Raw genomic sequence first — 9,927 nt, 5'->3', positions numbered from 1 at the left:
TTACAAACAAAAACGTATTAAACACGGCCCCGTTTAAATTACCATTCCTACTAGAATTCCAATAGTGTGATATTTATTTATATGTCTACTTAGTTATCTACTTTATTCTCAAATTATATGTACCAAAAATGGTTCTGTGTATTTATTTATTAATTTATTTATTTTTGCACTGCATTAATGGATTTGGGATGAATTGTGATTTATTAATTATTTATGTTTTAAAACAGCACTAAAGGTTTTTTTTTTAGTTATTTTAATGAGTCCTACCTTTGTTACACATAAAAATGGGGTTGTGACATTTGTTTATTAGACAGCGTTAGTAACATATTTTTTATTTTTATTTTTTTACATTGAATACAACAATTCCTAAGCTATTTTTATTGACAGTAATATGACAATACATTCTGTTTAATCATTTGCTATTTTTATTTAGAACCATTAAATAATAAAACAAAGTTTTGTTCAATAAATGGTCCTGGTAATGTGACATTTACTTCAAATTAATAATGGTCCGTTTTTCTCAGTTCAGTGATTTTTTGTGATGTAAATATAATTTAATAACATTTCAAAGATATTAAAAATCTAAAAAAAAAAAAAAAAAAAAAGTCCTCAGATTTGCAGTGGGTTAAGAAGTCCATTGGGGGGCAGCACTAGCACCTGTTTGTCTCCGCTGCCTTGGTAACTCACCACCGGAGAGCGTCACCACTTCCCGGAGCTTACGTTGTTGCTGACATCAGAGAGTCGCAGCTCGGATCAGAAACTCGCTTCTTGTGGAGAGTGTGTTGAGACAAGCCGAGCGCGGGTCGGGAAAACTTTACCCCGCATCCCATCGGGTTCCCGGTGCAGTTTGTTCCCCCCTCCCGTTAAACACAGGGACCGACTCTGGATTATGCACCTTTGAGAGGAAGAGGAGCTGTTTCTGCCAAAGTGCTGCTGGCTCGCTGTAATTTCTGCGTGTTGCTGAGCGCAGTTTCCGGATTTTGAGCTCTCGGTTCTTTTTTGGAAAGATTTGCTCTGCAACTTGGGAGTTGTCCAGTGTGAATTATAGCCAAGAAGAAAGACATTCACCTTCACAAATCTTGCATCCACATGCGTAACATGGACACACTTGGCCAACAAGGTAAGGGTTTCGTTTTGCTTTACATTACTTTTTTATTGAGCTTTTTCTTTGATCGAAAACGAAATTCCTGGGTACTAAAATAAATTTTATTTCCGATCATTGTTAGTATATGGATTAATGTTTGCACTGGCAGCAGGCTTACAGAGCTTTTCTTCTCGCAAATGGAAACTATTACTTGGACAGACTCCAGTTGGTTTCAATGCAATTGTTACTGTGGTGAGTTTGAATTGAGAAAATCCCACAATTATGCTTTACAGACTAAACAAATGTTTTTTTTCTTTTCCTGTTTTTTCATCCTGCTTAGTTTTGCTTTCTGGAAAACGTCAAGAATTTTTTTTTTCTGCACAGGAAATTTTCTTTCAGTGATATAACCTGGATGACTAGATCATTTTGAACTAATCAATCTCCCCCCCTATTTTTCTATTTTGTTTTGTCTTGAAAAGTTTGGAACTCGGATTGAGATGTTTTTTTGCGTCTGGATAAAAGTAGAATAAGAAAACAAATCTGTAGAAAATTATTATACTTCCAGTCTTTATTTGATATGCTATTATCTAAAAAATGTATCCAGCACCCCTCCATCCGTCTTTCCATCTGTTTCCATTCATCCAGATATAAGAATTCAAAGTGACTAAATTACATGTGATGCTTATATTTAATAGACATGCAACAATTAATTGACCAGTTTTCCAACTGGTGAGGGATCAAGTGTATAAATAATCAGATTTTTAAGAAAACAGTTAAAACATTTAAACTATTTTAACTATGTAAACACATCAGACAACATATACTTCAATGCACTCTGCTTCTTTTCAGTTAAATCTGATCAGGGACTGCTGCTTAAATGAAGATAGTTCTGTAATCACTTGTATTTGTTGGATTCAAAACATCTGGTCAGAATCACGTTTTTTCTCATTTTTATTTTAGATTAGAAAAAATTGGTATGGAATTGGTCATTATCGGAATCGGTAGGTCAGACCTCAAAGAAAAGCAGAAATTGTATCGACTAGGAAAAGGCTGGTTGGTGAATCTCAAAAAGCAAATTGAATCTGAAAAGGAGCAAGGCTGTGAGATGAGACATATACAGTATCATAACATTATTATCATTATTATTATTTTATTTTATTTTTTTCTGTATTCAGTTGTTCTTACTGGAAAACGACAAGCTAATCAAAATATACTTTGAAAGTTATATTTTCTAATCCCAACTGTCTTCCTGGTCCAGTTCAGTGTTTGAGCCATCAAAGCAGAAGTATAAGAAATTGTGCTTCAAACCCATGACTGAGGTGATTGATCACTCAGATGATGCAATATACGTATATATTGAAAGAATCAGATGAATTTGGAGGGATGAGTTCATCAGCACTATGACATGCCCTAGTTCTCACAACTAGCTCTAAAGCCATAGTTTAGCTGTTTAATGGAAACAGCCCTCAGATATGGCTGCTGTGCCTCTGGTAAAACAATCTGCAGGCCTGATAAAGAGGCTGGATCCCACTTTGGATCCTAGTGAATGCACACATAGGAACCTAATACTAAATGTTTTGATGGGGACTGATGAAGAAAGAGCTCTAACTGAAGAATTTATTACAGATTTTTGCGTTTTACACGTTAACTTGTTGCAAATGTTGATGAGTAATGGAAAGGGTTGGCTTGGAATGTGTTTTCCTTGTGAAGTGGAGAGCATGGAAATCTGGCATGCAGAGTAAATTGTTGATCTACCAGAGAATTTCTTAGAAAAGAAAAACTCAACTTGCTTCTTAACTGAGAGGAATAATGTTGTCTTATGCTCCATGATGGTTTGCTAGACGCTCACAGAGCAGACACGTCTGGTCAAAGTTTACCATGAATCATATGGAGGGTATGTTTATGTCCTCATAAAAACTCAGTCAAGTTGTTTCTTACAGAGTTGAGAATGGAATACAAAAAGAAAAACATTTTCCATCCTCTTGTGACAAAGGAATCTTTTTTTCTTTTTAAATTTCGTTTTCAGACAGTAGTGCTGTAAATAATCTATAAAAAGACAAACAATGGAATTTTGTTTTATTGCAACTGCGAACTATTGTGACAAACCAATATTTGTTGGTGGATAATTATCAAATGGAGATGGCCCTCCACTTTGGTTTGAAGTCTCTAAGTCCCTCTAAGAGGGTTTCTTCTAGCTCCATCCGTCTTTCCATTCACTTCCTGCTTCCTGCTGCAGAAAAGCATGTCTACAGGTTGATGCTTCCCCTGCCATGTTTCACTCTGGAAATGGTGTGTGTTCAGTGTGATGTTACTCTTTTGACATGCAAAGTATTATTACTGTAGGGGAGAAAGTTCCATTTTGCTTCTCATCAAACTTCTCTTACCTGTTTGCTGGGTTATTTACATGACTCATGTCCAATATGTTATGTGTCCCCTAGTTGACCTATGACAAGCTGCAAAGAGAATTTTTTTGACATGTCAAAAGACTGTCTCCCTCATGAGCTGTGTTTCACTGCTGCTCCTCCAGAATTATTAGGTTACTTGTCTGATTTTCTGAATTTTGCTCTCCTTTATGTGGATGGGTTTATATTGGTTGTGCAAACTTACTACAACTCTTCCCCTAACTGCAATATTTTTGTATTTAGGGGTATAAGAAGGAGTTGAATACAGATGTAGACAGATATTTATTTGTTTTCTTATAAAACCATTTAGAAACAATGTATTGTTTTCCCTTCACTTCACAGTGAGGCACGACTTTTTTTTTGGCCTAGCGCAAAAAATCCCAGCAAAATAGTGTTGTTTTGTTAATTTTCTGTTCTTTTGCCTTGAAATATCAGTTTATCTGTGTCTTTGACAGCTGGATTAATTTTAGTAATAAGAAGCAGGGGCACAATTATATTCCGGGCTTAGAGATTGCGTGTGATTGTACAACTGCAATGATATCTTTGTTCACTAATAACCATGGTAAATGTAGTGATTTTATTATTTACATTATGATTAATGAAGAACTGGTCTGGCTCTTGTTCTTCCGGGATTTTGATAAAATGCTCTGGTCTAAACTCTGGTTAACTTGGAGAACTGGATGGGAGTTGCAGCCAAACATCACCCCAATTACATTTTTTTTGCATTGCTAGTATGCACTGGATTGGAGCGCGTAAGTAATATTTTAGTGAAAAATGTTGAGTAAGTTGAACCTTTTTATTGATATAGATCAGTAGAAGATGGCAAGATTAGAAATGGAGAGTGAGTGAATCAGTGGGAACAATCTTTGCCACCAAAAGGCTCAGAAAATGTCCTTAGACCTAACATTCCTAGCTGTTTTGTACAGAGATGTAACATTTATGATTTGTTTTCCCTGTAAATTTGTTCACCATTATCAAATGTCATTGCTGCAAAGTCCAAAAATGCAAATGTAATCAAATTTGAACTGAGCTTACAACAGGACAGCATCTTGTCAGAGTGAAAGGGTTCATGGTGCTATGTAAAGTCAGTCTGGGTCTCCTTTCTTTATCTGGGAAAGGGCAGCGAGGTTCCAGCGAGGTCGGCGCTCCAGAAACTCAGAGGAAGTTGTCTCGATTGAGCTTTGTCTGCGAGGCCTGTCTGGATGTTAGGACAATGCCATCAGCAGCAAATGGAGCCCTGAGGCTGCAAGGACAGCCGGATAGACTACACACACTCTGGGTCGTACAATAACACGGAGGACGAGTGTGTCCCCACAGTGCTAAAAAAAAATGCAGCAACTGGACAGGCATTGCAGTCATTTAGAAATACCACAAATTTATTAACACTGCGCTCCAAGGTAATTTTTATGGGCTGTATTTTTACAACCCGTGCCTCTTCCTGTAGCACTGCAGTTTTCAAACACTTTGTTTCGTATGACTGATTCAAGTCTATGAGCTGCGTCTCTGCTCTGCTTGGCTTCATTTGGGTGGAGAAACATAATAAATAAATGTGCTTGTAATAGCACATCATCTCATAATGGAAAAGACAGCTTACTTTACAGATTGCAGAGATTCCCCTTTGCTGTAGAGTTTTGTGAGGAAGGCACTAGGTGGGTTGTGGACAGTTAAAGCAGGGGAATTTGTACATTTGGTTATTTTTAGATCAGCTGATAGTGATTGTAGTTCTCTTTAATTTATCTCAATTCTGAGGATACTTCAGAGTCAGACTGAGATATCTGCATGCAAGATCCAGCCATGATATTGGACAGACATAGTCAGGGACAATACTTGAGTTGACTGTGGCATTTAAATTCTAGTCAAACAGAACTGAGGAGCCTAAAGTGTGCAAAGAAAATATCCCCACACCCTTATGCCACCACTACCAGCAGCTTGAGCTTCTGCTCCAAGGCAGAATGTGAATTAAAGGATGTCAGCGGCAAATTAGGTGTATCTAATATAGTGGCGGATGAGTGTAAAGCCGACGTTATCTCGAGAATCTCTCCTGTCATAAGTGAATTTTGTGAAAGTTTTATTTAACTTGTAGATCGTCACCTGGAATCTTGCAGGATTTATAGGGTCTGAGTAATCTCTTCAGGTGATTGTGGCAAAAAAAGATTAGTAGCCTCGTACGTAGCAGAAATGGTCCAGGTGCTACCCAAGTTAATAAAACTAACTACTTTTCTTAATCTCAAATACATTTTGAAATAATCCAAGGTGTCACAGTTATAGTTTACATCATCGTCCATGTGGCATTAGATTTAGAATAATCAGAATAAGATATTTGTCCACTGGACACTATTAGTTTCTGTGACTAACTTCATAATAAGCCATTAATAATGTTGACCCATTTTGCTCTTACATCATCAAGCCAATTTTGTCCACACAACTGATTTATAATGGATATTTTCTGTTTTTACAGACCACTCTGTTATCGTCATGAAGTATTTATCATATATGGATGACTAAATTGACTTGCTGTCATTTCATCTGCTAGTTTCTTATTTGCATTAGCACTTCAGGAGGGGTACCAAAAAAGGCATGTTTCAGTCTGTATAAGTGGCAAACTATTAAAAAATATATAGTTGTATTTATAGCAATGTCATTTACACCTTTTGTGCTTCCTGTGACTTCATTTTGAAACACATAGTTGACCTTAGAAACAGAACGTGTGCTTTTTTAAAAACAATTGACCACTTGGCTTTGCTAAATTCATCGATAGTGAACAAAAACAAATCAGAATCGTGGCTATCTGGTTCTGTCACCTGGTGCTTTTATGTTTTTATGCATCTAATAAGTCATGGTTGTAAGATTAAGAAAAGTTCACACCCAATAATATTTTTTGTTTGGTGATGTTCTTAGTTTTTCTCAACATGTTTAGACTTGACATTTCTGTTTACACTTGAAACAAAAGTTAGGACTTTACAAACGATGACATCAAAAATTATATGTGGATTTTAAGGCCCAGTGTAAGAGCTTTGGTTTCCTCACTGCAATGACATACGTGAGCAAAGCAAAGAGAGGAAGGGTTTGGACACTAAAATTAAAGCTTACACCTCAAACAAAATAAGCTCCTCAGACAAGAATACAAACACTTCGTCTGGCTTATTAGTGAGTGAAAGGACATGCTGTATTGTCCTGCTTCCCAGAATCAGCCTACATACACCTTATGACTCATGTGGGGAAGCCACACGGCAGTCTTGGCCTTCGTTCAGGATGCAGGACACCCCCACCGCTGACCTTTGTGAAAAGAGTAAGTCACTTAAATAGCTACGACTTACTAATTACCCTTCACTTCCTGTACGTTGTGTGATTAAGACAATCAGTGATGTGTCATTAAGTCAAGGGACATTATCTCAAACTTACTGATTCAGAATGCATTTTTACCTGTACTTTTCCCTTCACATATTTGTTAGAGTTTGAATGTTTCTGTTTACTGTCCCTGAAATCCACTGTAATCTTTCCAAAATATGTTAAAAATGCATTTTCCGCAGTTGGTTTTTTGCATTAGAGTCTCAAAGCAACAAAAGCTTGAGTAAAAATAATGGTATCATGGTATTTGTAGCAAAAAATGGCATTTTACCAAGTAAGTTATAATGATTTTCATAACAAATCAGCAATAAATATTCTTACTGCTGCTAAAGTATTTCAATGTTTCTTATAGTTATATGTCCTTTAATATGTCCATTTTGTTTTTCTGTCTGTTTTTTGACCACAACATAGAATGGAGTCCATGTTTGTAAAAGTTGTATTTAATACACATCTTCAACGATATATCTAAAACATTTGGTATGGTATTGCTGAATCTTAGTTAAGCATTTGACAAAGTTGATCTGAAAAATACTGACAGAACAGCTTTAGATATCAAGGTACTAAATTTGTTCAGATTTTATTTGGAAGACCAGGACTAATTTGTACATACATGTTGTTATATACTCAGAGATTCACACAAATTCTGTTGGTTTTAGCTTTGTTCCTTTATTTTATTCCTGGCTAATTGTATGAAATATTGTGCCATTTTACTGTTTTGCTCTTTATATGTTATCTCAAGTATAACAACCAAATATAGCCTGTTTTAGTGAGGAATTTGTGGTGTTACTTTAGTTTCTGCAACATGACTGTTCATGTTTTTCGTGACCAGAAATATTTTCAAAAACCTAAATTTGTGTCTTTTGTCAGAAAGAGAAAAGTGAAGTGTCCTTCCCCTGTCATGTTATGACAACATAAAGTTTTCCAATTTTGAAATTGTAATTTCTTAAAACGCATGCCTTGCTAACTGTGATAAAAAAAAACAAAAACAAGTTTTTGTGTGTGTGGGGGGGGGGGGGGGGCAGCATATTTGGCATCTTTTCTAATGCAGAACGTACCAATTGCCACAATTCTGCGGACCATCTGCTTTGGCCTTAGCTGGGAGATGGAAGCCCTCTGAGCTCCACAGTGTTTAGATACTTAACCTCAGAAATGTTGATTACTCTGGGACTCCACAACAGTGATGTCAGATATGAGGCCATGCTGCTCAGACCACCAGGCAGCTGCTGAGCAGTCTAAAGAAAGAGGGGGTTCCCTTGGAGACCAACGCCAGCATTACAGTGTTTGCTTGGTTGGAGGGTGATGTAAGAGAGCTGTAAGAGCTTAGTGTGTGCTCACAAGCATATACATGCTGACCCGCATAGTCTGGGCTGCACTCTCCCTTCAATCATTGCAACAAAAATAAAACTGCAGTATAAAGTTTAAAGAGTTTAGCTCCACTTTTTTTTTTTTTTGGCTGGTTCTGAAATTCCAGGGATGTCCTTTTTGATCGGCTTTAGAGTGGTGTTTCGTGCTTTGACGAAAGTGAGAAGCCTTATCCTATTGGCTGATTTTATCCACGAGAAATGTGTCACAATGTTTGCAGGTTTGTTTTACACAGTCCTGTCACTCGGTACGTGTGGCTGCTGAGCAACAAGCACAGGAGGAGCACTATTTAGTATTTGATCTTCAATAAGCAGGGCTGTCACATTGCCCACTTGTGTGGAGAAGTGGGCTGGCGATCAGTGGGCACCTCCAGCTCGGCATCATGCTGTGCAGAGGGCCGAAGCAGATGGACCATCTGGTGACTGGCAGCAGAAGGACAGAGGCTTGCTTGTGTGTGACTGTCTATGTGTGTGTGTGTGTGCATGGCATCGACAGACTGGGCGGCATGGTGTTGGAAGACCACCTGTCATGTTCTTCGTCTCTTTCATGCGTGGTCAGTGGCAGCAGACAAACAAGCACAGGCTAATTCAGATATTCGCAGTGAAGATATCAGATTTCCTTTTCTTTTCGCACTGTGAAACTTGTCATCAGGTGATGTCTTACTTTTCTTTATTATCTTCACTTTGAATCCTCAATCCATTTTGGCCAGTCAAGTGTCATTTCTCATACGATGTTTATTCTTGTAAATGTTTTAGCATTCAAGACGTTTAGCCTCTGTGTTTCATCTTTAAATTGCTCTCGTGCCCGTTTTTCTTGTGGTTGTGAAAAGTTTTCTCGCTAATCCAAGAAGAGAAAGGAGAACCATTTTTTTTGCCATAAGTATTAGGGACAAGTGGTATTTTCAGTACACAGACTTAGAAGATTCAAAACACTTGAGAAAACCAGCCTATTTTGAGAAGCTGAACATGCCTGTACAAAGTGAAGAACCACTTACCTTTTAGTCATATTTACCAGATAATTTGTCTCTTATCAAGTTTTTACCAGCTTTATTTTTTTTCCAACATTATTCACTACAACAAAATTAATGTAAACTGTAATATAAAGTACAATTTTTACAAGAATGACCAATGACTGCTGGACAAAAGCACCACAACCTTGCAAGGATAGGCGAGTTTAGATAATAGATGCTAATAGATGGATGAATGTCTTTTATTAATGCAGGTAATAAACATCTGTGTGATATGAATTTATGTGTAGTGCATGAATAATTTTGTATGAGAGTTTAGTGCAAAATGGCCAAAACTGTACAAGTATGGCAAGGAGGTCAAATGTCTGCTTCATACGAGTTCACTGAAACGATTGCTCCATACACTGAAAGCCAGAAAACAAGCTTGATTTGTTCAAGGCAAACAAGACAAAACGTTTAAATGCAAAAGTAAGTCGATATTGAAATTATTTGTGTCCCTAGAAAGGGTGCAAAAGCACCTTTTGAGTGATACCTGCCAATTCTACTTGTATGTAGCACAAAACATGGGAACATCACATATTCGACTTGTATTTAGTATCCTGCTATATCTTACCAAAACAATTAAGATCAAATGTTTATATATATCCTACAGTTCCATCATGCAGTTGCTACAGTTGGCAGTCTTTCCAACGAAATGCCAGAGAATCTGGAGGAGTGGCCAAAGGATGGAGTAACACATGGCGGTTCTCCCCCACTTGTTGCTC

At 37.3% G+C, this 9,927-nt stretch overlaps 1 protein-coding gene across 1 annotated transcript in view; it reads left to right on the top strand.

The window, feature by feature from the left end:
• Window positions 1–721: 721 nt before the first annotated feature.
• The window catches only part of map3k22 (mitogen-activated protein kinase kinase kinase 22), a 41,195-nt gene continuing 31,989 nt past the window's right edge, over window positions 722–9,927 (top strand). Inside the window, exon 1 of the mRNA XM_028005098.1 lies at window positions 722–1,120. The gene's annotated coding sequence lies outside the window, so the exon portion shown is untranslated. The remainder of the gene's footprint in view (window positions 1,121–9,927) is intronic.

This window comes from Xiphophorus couchianus, chromosome 21 (genome assembly GCF_001444195.1).
Source record: "Xiphophorus couchianus chromosome 21, X_couchianus-1.0, whole genome shotgun sequence".
In the NCBI taxonomy this organism is placed as follows: Eukaryota; Metazoa; Chordata; class Actinopteri; order Cyprinodontiformes; family Poeciliidae; genus Xiphophorus; species Xiphophorus couchianus.
Note: the sequence above shows the minus strand (reverse complement) of the source record. Positions and strands in the feature narration are given on the sequence as shown.